This window comes from Gallus gallus, chromosome 3, assembly GCF_016699485.2.
Source record: "Gallus gallus isolate bGalGal1 chromosome 3, bGalGal1.mat.broiler.GRCg7b, whole genome shotgun sequence".
Taxonomy (NCBI): domain Eukaryota; kingdom Metazoa; phylum Chordata; class Aves; order Galliformes; family Phasianidae; genus Gallus; species Gallus gallus.
In genome coordinates, this window is record NC_052534.1 from 11,137,786 (window position 1) to 11,151,650 (window position 13,865).

A 13,865-nucleotide genomic window follows, 5' to 3' on the forward strand; every position below is an offset into this window, starting at 1 on the left:
TAATGTCGTTTAATTCTGTAAATACATTTCAGAACTTGACTCAGCTCCCAGCTATAAAGCAGTCCCTCTCATTTGCCAGCCGTGTTCTTCATAATTTTTGGAGACTTGCATTTTTCCTTACAGCAGCCCAAAAAAAGCCATTCTCAGCTGCATTCCTGGGCTCCAGTTTGTGTCTTTTCCTAAGTCTTCTCAGAAAGTCATCAACATAGGAGGTAAAAATGGGTCTGATCCAAATCCTGATTTAGTCAGTGGAACAGATTCCTGCTGAATGAAGTGAGGGCTGGGTAAGATCAGTAGACCCTATTTTTTCATTCCCTGCCCTGACAAGAGGGATCTCTACTGTGCCCTTCCAAGCTCTGGTAGGAAATGACTCAAAGCCTGAGAGTACTGCTTCTCCTAGAAACTACTCTCCAGGCCAAACAGATCATCTGATAAGAAAATTATTTCCCCCTTTATCACAACCCAACCTATTTCCCAGGTTCCCCTGAAAAGCCTTAATTTTATTCCCCTTCAGCTGTTAGTGACAATTATCCATCTAACATATTCCTCCCATACTTGGCATGGGTACTTGCTTAGGTGCTTCCATACATCCTTATATCTAAGGCCTTCCAACTGTTTGAGCATTTTACTACTCTTCTGTGACTTCAGTACATAAAAGCTTCTCTCACAAACGCAGCATATCTTGCATAGAGGTGTGAACTGCTTTACTCAGTATAACACAGCAGCTGTCCCTAGGGACAAGAAGATTTGGGTGGGATTCACTTGATCCTTGGCACTAGTCTCTCTACCCTGCTCTTCAGCAGAACAAGATGGCTTTGGGAGGCTTCTAAGGAAATCCAGACTGACTGTGAAGGCTGTACCAAAAACATCTCCCGTTACATGATGCAAATCAGGACCCTGGAATCTGGAAATTAGGGTCTGAGTGGCTTTGAAAGGGAACAAATGACATGCCTAACAAAATTAAAATGTTCTGAATAACTTATTGTGCTAACTTCTTTTTCAGGGAGGTGAATAAAAATTAAGCATTTTTATAACCTTGGAAGCTCCTGCTTTGAAATTTCTAGAATGGAGTTGTGGTCGTTGCTGCTGTTGTGTTGAAAAGTGTTACAATGAAGACGCACCAGATTTCTTAAATGAACTAACAAAAAATTCTGCTGAAAAATGAATGAGATGCTTCAGTGTTTCCTGCAATCCAATTTTAAGCCTTCAATTTCTTTTTCTAATTTTTGTTTATAGAGAACTTCAGTCTTCTGCTGCTCATCCTGCTTCAGAACAAAATCACACCTTCCATTTGGGACTTCCAACTAAAATGAGACAAAGTTAGCTCCTGCTGCATTCTGTTCTTCAAACGCATCCTTCCTCAATCTGCACTTTTGTTTCACTCTTTTACCTTTAATAGGATACACAAATATCCACTTGCAGTTTTGCTCCACTTGCCCTCTGGTTATGAAGTTGCCCCCTAGGTATCACTGCCAGCCTCTGATAAGCTCAGCTTGTTCTCAAGCTCCCCACACACTGTGCTTGACCTCACAGATGTGGGGAGGAATATGGAAAGTCAGGCTGAAAATCTCATCCTTCCACTTTTTGGTCCAAAATTAATTTGATGTGAGCCAGTATTGCTCTGCTGACTACTATTTTGTGCCTCTGAGCTCACATTTCACCATGTTATGTTCTCGTGCCACATAAAACCAAGGTGAAGGCATACCACTGAACGCACTCTCCTTTGCAGAGTGGAGCAGTGGTGTAGGAGTCAAATTTGTCAGCTCATTGAAAGAAAACATGATGAAAAGGTGCTTCAAAATCTGTGACAGCCCTGAAAGCAGACTGTTACCACTGATTTTCTCTCAGCTCCCTTACTTCGGTTTTTGGCTACTGGTTCAGAGCAACAATAAACTTCCACTTTAGGAGCTCCAGAGGGAAGATGGTCCACAAAGAGAATAGCTTGGGCACTGGGGACAATAAGAGGTCTGGGACCCGAGACTTAGAGGCAGGCGCTCCCTTCTCTGTTTTAGAGAATTTCAAAATACTTTGGTTTTTCTTCCAAAATGGAAAAAAACAGACATCTCACAATTGCAAAACCCTTCATAAAACTGAATGATTTTTTTTCTCCCCACAGCTCCATCTGAAACAGATGGAATTTTCTTCAGCAAAGTGACCACTTAATTAAAAATATGGGATACCAAATTAATACCGCTTCAGCAGGTACCGAGGGGACAAGTGAAAATTGTCCAACCTTCTCCAGGTATTTAAGTCAACTGTTTAGTGCTTTTTAAGGTGTTTGGCAGCTGGTAAGTAATTTAAATGACGCTTGTCGGCTCCCAAATAGAAGAAATAAACGAACACAAAAGAGCAAGATTTCAATTAAAGTTCATCATGTAAAACAGGCCTCATGCCTTCCCTGACCACAGAGATTAGCTTTTGTGTCTGGAATTGCATTTCATAAACCTCCTCCCTCGACATGGAACATCTGCTCCCTTTAGGACTATTGTTTTACACCCATAAATAAAACATAAAATTACATTTTTGTCACTCTTCAGGCCAGATCTTCAGCTGGCATAAATCAATGGTGAGCAGTCAACCTCAGCAGAGCTCTGCTGACTTAAACCAAATGAGAATCTGGCCCTTGATGCTTTGGTGCTGAAGAAAATAATGGGTCTGGGCAGAGCGTGTGGGACATTGTTTATCGGAGAATGTGTGTGAAACTACGTGGAGCAAGTAACCATAAAGCATGATTGATCTCTCCAGCATATTTTAGTACGTTTATTTTTTTTCTTGAGTGTTTACTGAAACCTTTTAGGTAGTGCAGTCTTCTCAGACATCATTTTATGTTTGAAAAGCTTTCTAATTCATAATGAAAAGTTACGCGTCGCTCCAATGGACGCCTAGTTTCAATTACTTGCTGTGCAAATGGTTGGCCTGCATTTTGACCAATGTTTATGGTGTTTGGCAATTTTTCAGTAGCTACTTTACCCTGATATGATTAATTTCTTGCATAATATGAGGTTTTGCATGTGTGGAGCTGAAATAATCCTGCTAGGCAGAAGAGAAATAAAAGAGCTTGTGTGTTTCAGCTTTAGAAACATTTGAAACATAACATCACAATTTTAAGCATGCCAATGATAATACAAGCTAGCCATGGATGAAGACAACCACAAGAGACATGAAGTTCCTGATGGGATTCAGCGGCATGAAAGTCATTACTTGGCTTGTAAGGTCAGCATACTAGATCATAGCTGGGCAGCCCAAGAAGCACAAAGCAAGAGACAAGCCTGGAGCACATCGTACGTGACTGCGCTGGCAGAAGTGAGAACGGCGGCCGTATTCATTTTCCTTCCCGAATGCCAAATCATGCTCTAAATGCTAGTCTCCCTTTGCACCAGAAGTGCTAACACGCATTAACTACCCTGAAGTAAATGGAGGTAGAGCTTGAACAAACAAATCTTCATTTAAAAATATATTTAGTTTTAAGCACCTGAGAAATCTCACTGGAGTCATGCTAGAAAGCCAGGTCTGTGTAACAGCTTCTTTATTGGATCAGAGACCTAAGCAGACTTTACAGTAGATGACTGGATTGCAACATTTGGATCTATGCAACCCTAAAAAGACAGATATTGCTGACAGTTTTTTTTCAGTGGATCTGAGGAGAATGAGATACCCAACTCCCATTGCACTCTACAGCAGAAAGATGCTTCCATGGGACCTGGTGCCCAGTTCTCTTTGGGCTTTATAAGATGAATGACAAGCAGCATTATCATCCAAGCTGCCTGCCCTGCTACTGCAGCCCGTAGATACCTCTGCTCTGATTCAGCTCATCATTTAATGTCTTAATGCAAGCACACCCTCTTCACTGATTTAATCTAAAATATTGTGCCGTAAACTCAAGAGGCTCTGTGGTGGGCATATAATCCCCCCATACCAACTCAGGTATGGAGAAAGTTATCCTCAGCAGAAGTTGTGAAGCGGATCACTGGAGGTGGTAACCTCTTAAACTGCCCTAGAAAGAAACTCTTAGGTGCCTTCAAAATCCCAACCTCCATATTTTTACTTACTACAATCACACACTTGTCACCTTAATAGAAAGTACGTCTACATTGCAAATTCCAGTATAGCAAAGAGGTACTCAGGCTGGCTATAAATGAGCTAGCCATAAATGAGCCTGCTTTCTGGCAGGATAAATTAGCCCATATGGAGCTAACACTGCCAAAAAGCAGGGTAAATTAGTCCTCTCGGTGTTCTCTGCTGTCTCATCTAGACTGCGTCCAGTATCTACAATGGTTCGTTTACAGCTAGCTTGGGTATTTCTGCATTGTCATGTGGACATACTCAGAGCAATATTATTATTATTGTTGTAACATCTACAAGAGCACAGGAACTGAGCCTAATGTGGGTTAGTTACCTTTTACTTTTGCCTTTTAGCTCAGTGCAGAGGCTGATTCAGATGTGAGAGCACTGCAACATGATTTCACCAAAATTTAGCAGTTATTTTTGCTCACGTGGAAGTACACAGATTAGATTGTCATCTTGAGTGATAACAAACTTATGGCCACAGATATCTCCCAGGGAAGTGCATGATGCTAAGACTTTTAGCTTGGGATTTGTTTCTGCCACTGAACTTTTTTGATAAGCCAGCCTGTTGTGCCACTTTCTGGTTAAGATACAAGAAACAGCTGATAAAAGTGGAGTTCATTGATCTGTCCTGGGCAAGTTTGCTCAGCTTGTTTGGTCCTTGAGGTTCTAAGAAGAGCTAAGCTAGACTGGCATTACTTAGAATGTAACATTCTTTTTTAATGCCTACTTTATTTGTGGATCTCAAAAGCACTGAATGATTTTGATTGAAACACTGAAAATTTAAAAAAGCATTCAAAAATTAAGAAGCATTCAAATCATGCCAGAAAATTACCTGAATTAGCTGAATTTGAAACAGGTCCTGGGTACACGAAGCAGCGTCTGTCTGGAATCTGGAGCAACATGGAACTTCACAAGGCACCTACATGGACAAAAGAAATAGCAAATTGAGCAAAGATGAATCTATACTTAAAACTTCCAAATACATCGGTAGGTAACTTCTCAATAGAGACACACTTCCACTGCCAGGGAAGTGCTTAAGGCAGGACGGCTTTGTGCAGGTAGGTGAAATAAAATAAGTGATGCTAAGAAAAGCTGCACCGGTATGTGTGCATCTGACAATTAGCACTCATACCAGCACAGCTATCTGGCAAAAAATCACATTCAATTTAATACACACATGCCAGCAAGCCCTCTAACATCAGCTCCCAATATATCATGTTAACGGAAGTCTTCACGTTTCAGAAATCCATTTCAACCAATAGTGCATAATTTTACAACCAGATAATACAATACATGAAAATACACTTTAGATTCCTGTTTGACTTCTGTGATCTTAATTAGTACCATGCAGAATGAAGAAGCCAACTTTAAAATGCCCCAGCGCTATCCAGTTTCTCAGTCACTGTTCTGCCTTGTCTGGGCTTTGCAGCAAAATGGGGCAGAGCAATCAGCATGCGATGAAATCTCCTTGGAAATGTGAATGCAGCCCTTTCTTTTTCTGTATTTACTTATAGATCAGCGTACCCCCGAAGAACTATAAACAGCTGAGAGCAAGAAATAAAGGAACCTCAGAAAAGTTTTATGTCCTCCAAACTATAAATGTCAGGTGGCAGTACAGGGCAGTTTATTTTTCTGTAGAAATATATAATTTTTTTTTTTTCCATGAAAATATTTTTCGTCTCTCTTCCTCTCAAAAAACTAAAACCCACCTAAAACAACCAAGCTCGGATGGCGGAGGGTGAACGAAAAGGACCAGCAGCAGCCACGCACCCAGAGATCTCCATGAACACCCAGGTAAGGCAAAAATCTCAGTGGGGTGGCCAAGAACCACACCGAGCTGGGTGACTTGAGGGACAGCATAGGCCAGATGAAGCATTGCATTTGTAGCCAGCTCGGGTACAAAGCGAAGCGCTGGGGAGGAGCACGTGCGCATGACTGGGGGGCAAGGGGCACACGCAACGTTTTCCAAAGGTCTGATTCCTCACGACTGTGCTTTCCCTCCCCAATTAAGGGTTGAAATGAGCCACTGGAATCTACTGTATATCCTGGGGAAATGAACGCCCTGGCTGCTTTCCAACTCCTATTTCTCTCTTTCTACAGCAAACAAACAATAGGCCAAGTAGGATGTTGTACATAGCCAAGGAAAAAAGGGGGAGAAAAAAAAGAAAAGAAAAAGTGAAGTATTGATAAACTGAGATTAATTTTTACAAAAATGTTTATATCAAGTGCATATGCTTTGCCTCTTGGCCATTATGGAAATGTCAGGGGTTTAATTGGCAGCTGTGAATAGCAGCACCTGCAAACAGCTCAGGGCTTGTTCCTGTGGTCTGGCAACATTCTTACTTTATGCTTTAAATAAAGGCTTACTCACTGAGACAGAAATAACTGACAGTGGATGATTGATGATTGCCCATCACGCAATGGCTGACATCTACCATTCACCGAATCCATTTACAATTTCACTTCCAGATTTCATTAACAGGGCCATGACATCTAGGAACAGGATTGATACAGATGGCAGCTCAGTTACAGAGTTCAGCTGATGCTGAGCGTATGTTAAGCATGGAAAATAGATTACTATGAGCTCCAATCTATCTCATGTGGTACATTTTGGAAACCCTATCTGTTTACTCCAGGTAACCTTTTATAGTTCTATTTATCCTGCCTAGTTTCAAACCAGATAGCAATTTTCCATAGCGGAGAATTTATACTGCCATTTGCAATGTGCATTTATAAAATACTTCGGTGAAATATTAAGACAAGCTTTTGGCATTCTAAAGGTCCCCCCCCCCCTTTTCTTTTTTTTTTTTTTTTTTTTCCTTAAGAAGGAAACAAAAAACACGAGTGCATACAATTGGTGATTTCCCTAATCACAAATATCCTCTTCTGAGCAAAACAAATGGCTCGCTCCCACCACGCACCTGCGCGCGCCTCAAACCGCAGTGGCCGTGGAGCAAACAGCAAAGTTTCCAGCCGGAGGGGCCAGTCCTGCTCGGCTCGGCACTCCCGCTGACCTCTGCCTGCCATGGGACACCGCGTCCTGCAAATCCTTGTTTTCATCTCCAACGCCTCGCATTTGGCACGGGTTGCTCTTCAGGAAGGCTGAGGCTCAAAATGCAATTTTCCGTTTTCATTAAGAAGCTGGGCCAAATATCTGAATTGAGTTTTCAAACCCCAGAAAGCCTGGAGCTGCTCAGACACAGGATTTGAAGCCGGCTAGTACTTAGGGTCGGGGACACCTCTGAAATTCAGAGCTGTCTTCAGAGCGAGGGCTTGGGACCCTTTCCTTTGGGATTTGCGTGGCCATCAGCACAGAAGCAGCAAAATGTGGCTGTATTTGTCCTAAGCAGCTCCTGACTCTTTAAAAAGTACCAAGAAGTCAGAAGGGATGCTCCTGAACCAGAATACTGTTTTCTAAAAGTTGTCCCAACTGAATAAACGCACACCAGTATGATCCACGCTGATAACAGTCACCACCCAGCCCTAAAGGCAGGGTAAAAACCTGGTATAACACCACACTCAAGTAAGAGCCTCACTTCAGGGCTGACGCAACTGCTCCTGGAGAAATGCATGCTGTGCAACAATTGGTTTTCCACCATTCCCAGACCTCGCAATAACGGCAGCTTCTGCTTTCCGAGCTCAGATTGTGAAGCTCTCACACCAGCCCATGACCTGCAGTAAGCTTTCAAAATCCTCCAGACACACAGCAGGCCCTTTCTCAGCTGCTCTGCCCTTCTCTGCTCTCCTTTGAAGACAGCAGAGCTCTGCCCTGTCCCACTTTGCTATCGGCGGCACCTTCCGAACCCCCAAATTTGTTACCGCTGTTTATACTCTTACAGCCAATAGAGAGGGCAATGGCAACTGGTCTCACTGCAGTTCTCCAGCAGGTGCAGAGATAGCTGGTTTCCAAACTGACACTCCTAATGGCTTTCCAGAAACAGCTCTGTTTCATCTCAAACTTGGTGAGCCAAATCCATTCCTTCCGTACTTAACCAACCCTGTACATTTAAGCCACTGCTTCAGACTCCGTACGTAATTGCATACAGTTCTTGGAAAAATACAGTGGTTCTTTTCTTTATTATGATGATTCAAAGCGATTAAAGACAATCGCACACAAACTCTAGAATTAACTTTGTGCAAATATTTATACAAATCTGAAGTGATGGCTTTTTTCCCTTTCTAGGTGAAACGTGGAAGAGTTGTTCCAGAAGAAAACAACTGCATTGTCCACCTTAACTGAAGGCAGCTGCAGAAATCAAAAGCATGAAAAGCTTTTTTTGCACTTATAAACAGTGATGCTCATTGTAAAGAAAAAAACCATCCTTTTTCAGTACCTTCTCTTCTGTGTGTCGCAGACGATGGTTATAGATGACAGTTAGGGAAGTTCCATAGGAAATTCCCCTGAAGTTGCAAAAAGTACCTCTCTGTAATATGGTTATATTTGACAGCGCAAAAAGCGTTTTTAAAACTTGCCAAAGACAGATGAAAAATGCAGCAATTGTGAAAGAAACAGATATTCAGTGCTTCGGGGTTGAGGGCCCACGTGCACCTTTGAAAAGAACTAACGTTAGGCATCCCATTTTTTAGTACTGCTAATGCAACTTTGGTCCAGACGAATGGATCTGCACTGAATTTTCTGCAGTCTCGCACACAGCTGGAGACAGTGGAATATTTTCTGCTACTCTTTGTAAATACCCCATAAAACGCACAGTAAGGAGCTACTTCAGCCTGGCATCAAGGCAGGCGGTCAATGTCACCTCCCTGCAGCAAAGCCTAGGAGCACCACTTTGAAGCAAAGCACGGGCCCTGGGCTCTGTTGAGTAGGGGCCCAAAAATCTGACAGACACACCCCGAAGTCAGGAATAATAGGATTCCACCCCTATTTTATATGCTCAACTGCAGGCTTCCAGCTCAGAGCCAGTCATCAGGACTCTCTGCACAGCAAGCGGACAGAGAGAAGTACAGCAAGAGTGTGACTCACCCTGCTAGGTTGGGTGTCGGAAAGAGGTCACACCAGCCATGGGCTGTAACTGTGTGTTTCTCCATCGTTCAGTTACAGCATTTACAGCAAGTGACTGGATGACACATAGACTTCTACTTCCCTGGCACCTAAAACAATATGAGACGCATCCCATTCAGAACAAAACAAAGTCTATAGAGAAACTTTGGGACACAGGAGAGGAAGAGAAACAAGTCTACAGATCTTTTTTTTTTTCCTCTTTTTTAATTCCTGCATGATCCTGCTGCATCAGTTATCAGGTAGGAGAAAAACAGAAGAGGAGTGTGGAAATGTAAAATAGCGATGGGATTGTCTCTGCTTCTGCCTTGTTACTTATATGGGCAATGAAGCCTAGGGATGCGGTATACACCGTGCTGTATTCTTGTCCCCAAATGTCCTTCATTGTCCTAGGATAATGGGGCAGAGACAGATGCCACAGCCTCCACTTACACCCATAATTACTGCCTGCTTTCACATTCTGTTCAGATGCACCAATGTTCTTGTACAAAATATGTGCTACCCAGAGATCATTATGCTCAGAACTAAATGCCTAAATCCATGCATGAGACTTTGGGACAAACACATTCCCAGGGCTACGACTGAAGAGAAAATCTTCACTAATTTTGATAAGCTTAGATCTTGCAAAAACGGGCACTATGGGGAAGTTCATTAAAGAAAGAGAAAAGCCACAACTTACTTTACATAGATAAGAAAGATATATAATAAAGGAAAGCTGCACTTGGTGGCAAGCATGCAAAAGGACTGTTGAACAAACTGCGTTTTTGGCCATATACCATCCATCTGGTGTTCTCAATCAGGCACAGATTCTGTGTAAAAGCAGTAAACAGTTAAGTAATAAAGGATCAAGTCAAAATGCATTTTTGGAAGAGAGAGGTGCAAAGGTTAGGCAGGCCCCACCACCACACTCACCACATTGCTCCCTGGTTTCTGAGCTCTTCGTTTTGCAATCAGGACATTCCTGTAGCGTAATGGGGAATCTGGCATGAAGCTCTGCACAATGTGTTTCTTTATGATTACCTAGCAAAGTATAAATGCTGCATTCCCAGAGCCAAAGAGCACCTATAATTTCCACTGAAGTCAGTAGAAGCTTTGGTATTATTTTAAATCCCTGACAGTAGGCTTGCTTAAATTTTCCATTTTAATTCTTTCAAAATGTTAATAGCTAACTGAAGATAGCATAAAACCATGTAAAACAGCACTGCAAATTGTGCACAAAGTTTATTAATGGACGTTGGCTGAGGTGTTACTTTTCAGACAGTGTCTCCAGTTGCACCAAGAGCTCCAACTAGCTATTACAGTTGTTTTCAGCTCTGTCCCTTCTTTTCCTTCAAATAATGATGCATCCATATATAACGTAATAGAACACCATGTGATCCAAGGTATCCCCATAAAATGAAATGTGCTTCGGATCAGATCCTTGTTATTATATGGATGGTGAACATTTGATCTGCATTTATTGCAGTTGGGCTGGAGATCAGAGACAAATAAGTGTCCTCAGTAGGGCGGTTAGCTGATCTTTACTTATAATTTCTAAATAAAGACTACGTTCCCATGAACAGTGAGTGGCTCAGTGCAGCCTACTAACCATAGTCCTTGTGTCATTCCACTAAAAGAATTCTCTTTCCTTTTCTGCATGGCTGTGCTGAATTCTCAACAGAGTTATCTTTCCCCTGTCTCAAAGGCACACCGTGTGGCACTCAACTGTCCTTTCGAAACGAGGCAGAAAATTGTTTTCACCACACCAGAAAATATCAGTTATATATCAACCATTTTTGGGATGTCCAAGGAAAAACTCTCAATTCCCCCAAGGTGGAGCAGGAAAAGATACAGAAGAGAGGAGAAATCAGTAGTTGCATGACAGCCTCTTAAAATACGGTGAATTTCCACTGATTTCAAAAAATTTGACCCCAGTTTGATTCTAGGATAACATTTGACTTGAAAGGAGAGGAAGCCATTCCTCCTCTTCACATCCTGACTTCTGTTTACACAGACTTATTGTGCAACTCATCCTTGCTGCTGATCCTCTTATGCTCTGAATCATGACATTTGCTTGGACTGTTATGATAAAAACTCATTCAATTCTGGCAGATAAAGTCTCTGTTTTCCATGCATGCCGGCAGACAACACAGTAATAAGAACACAGATCCAAGAGCAAAACTTTCAGAAGTTCTTCAGGGCACGCATTGAAAAGGTGGAAAAGTGTGTCAGAAGTGAAAAGGGGCCACCAAATGGGTGTAAATAGAATTCTGCTGCAAGGCTATTTTTCACTGCCAAGAAGGTGTAACAAGGCCTCAGAGTTAATGAGAATCAAGCCTTAAGGCAAAGAAGACAGATGTTGGCTCACAGCCCAAAGATAAATTAATGTCAGATAGCAGAATAGACAATGCAACAACGTAACTCAACTGATTTTAATACAAATAGATAGTGACGTCAAAGGCAGGAGCCCTTTACACAGCATGGACAAGGTGGGAGCAAGGAACCAACCTACAGGAATGGTGGCATCTGCTACAATCTCCTGCCAGGTCAGCCTGGGTAAACAACCAACCACTCAAGTCAAAAGCTTCATCATAGCGAGCTCCTGATACTTCTCTCTGGATGCAAACAGCACCTCATATTTCAGCTCATTGGAAAAGTTTGTAGATGACTTATCTGTGCTTTTGCTCAACTCTCTACGAGTGATCCTCCTGCATAAACTCATTCTGAGCAGAAATCAATAGCTCTTCAGGTGAACTGGACGTACCTCTCAATTCTGGAAAGATGGGTTTATCAGGATCTTTCAAAATCATACGCAATCCATCCTGGTCATTTGTACACAGTCATATGCAAGAGGTTCGCATTTTCACTCTTGTTAAGAAAGTGACAGCTCAAACAGGTAACCAACAAGAGCTAATGACAGAGAAGATAGAAATTCATCACCTCTCCCACCTTGGGTTTTCTAAGAACTTTCTCTATGCAGAACATCAGCACGAGACCTCTCCTCGCAATGCTTCTGCTTTAATTGCAAGTCTCAGCATCTGCCTGGCAAGCAACTATTTTTTTTCCAGGGGTTCATAACTCCAGTTTAACAGATTGCTTTAGGCTGACACATGGTTTCAACTTGGGAGCAAGCATTTCTTTTATAAACGGCTTTTTCTTTTCTTTTAAATGGTGATTTCTTTTTGTGTTTGCTTGTAATGTATGTAAAATGATTTGGGATGCTTTTTGCACTTGTGTACAGTAACTCAAAAGCAGCTTTCATTGGAACAGTGGAATTTGGCAAGTGAACAGTCAATATTGCCCTCTAATTGCTTTTAGCGTCTTTGCAAAAATAAAAACGTCATTTAAAATGGCTGAAATATTTCAATTTGAAAAGTGGCTACTGAACAGGCACAATAATGGCATGGATTTTTACCCTGAGTATGTAATGCACGTATTCAGAATAATGTGATCCCTAAAATATATATCCCCAGATTAGGGCAGGACTAATCATTGATTTTTTTTTTTATTTTTTTCAGTTCAGTGGATGAAATGGAAAAATAAAATCTGCTTGGGTTGATTCAAAATACTCCTCTTTCCTTCTCTTCCTCCATCAAAATCCAAAACATTTTCCAGCGATGGTAACAGAAGGTTCCATCTGACACAAAATATAATGTAATATCTCAGTTTTGGGGGGTCCAAAATAAGAAGTCAACTGAAAAAAAACCACAGAGCTACATTAAACAACTTCCACAAAAAAAGACAAGGGCATGATCACATCCTTCTTCCTGTCCACACTCAGGATCACACTTTGCAGACATGCCCTACTGCGTTAGCCCCTCTATCAACTAAAGTATATAATGGTTGACTTGGAAATGCCTTAAATATGAGGCTGCCCCATACCTTCAGAGGACACGGTCCATTCACAGTCAGTCTCGTTGGTTTCTTAGGGCCATCAGGAGTCCATTAGCTAAATAAATCTTTACTTAAAATGTGAGTGTTCGAATTAACATACAAGTTCTGAAGATGGAGGGGAAGACACGCCCTTTCTCCACTCTGGATTAGAGTTTTATTGATGCTCTCCACAGTCCAGAGAATCCTTGTTTCTGCTACAGCTTTGATGGCAGAACTTTGTGCCTGGTCAGTGAGAGCAGCTCCAGGGCAGGAGGAAGCAGCAAGGTCCTGGGGCTGAGAGGGAGATCTGTGGGACTGCTATAGCAGGAAGTGGGCAATGCTGCCTCCTTCCTTTCAGAGTTCCAGATGACCATGAACAAGCCCAGCCTTTACCAAAGAACAGGAAGGGAATGCCTATTTTGTGTCCTTACACAGGTGTGTGGACATCCACACTCCTACACATTACTTAGCAATTAAACACCCACAAGTGGCTGTATTGGGAGAAACTTACATACCACAAGCCTCTCTAACAGCACGATGTGGCTTTATGGTGTTTTGCACCTCTCCAAGTGACCGTGTCAGCCTCCTCTCATCAACATGAGACAAGCTTGAAGACTGTGAGGTTTTCAGAAATATCATGTTTATTTTTATTTGCCATGTATTGTTTCTAACAGGCAAATTGGCACCACACTTTTGTCCTTGTCTTCTACGCTCGTGCAGATCAAAGCTTTCGTTTATGGTTTTTGGTTTTGGGTTTTTGTTTTAGGTTTGGTGTTGTTTCTTTTTTCCTTTACAAGAAGCTAGGGATGAGTCTATATTCATGTGACGCCAGAGCCTGAGGCTTTAGAAATCATCACAGGAATCTCACTAAACATCATGTGTTGACAGCGGTGCAAATAGCGAACATTCACTTGTCTAGCAAGATTGT

At 42.0% G+C, this 13,865-nt stretch overlaps 1 non-coding gene across 2 annotated transcripts in view; it reads right to left on the reverse strand.

The window, feature by feature from the left end:
- LOC421268 overlaps positions 1-13,865 on the reverse strand; it is a 225,516-nt gene that overhangs the window by 15,211 nt on the left and 196,440 nt on the right. For both annotated transcript variants that reach the window (XR_003074419.3, XR_005858509.2), the window contains one exon: positions 4,901-4,987. This is a non-coding gene — a transcript (uncharacterized LOC421268). The remainder of the gene's footprint in view (positions 1-4,900; positions 4,988-13,865) is intronic.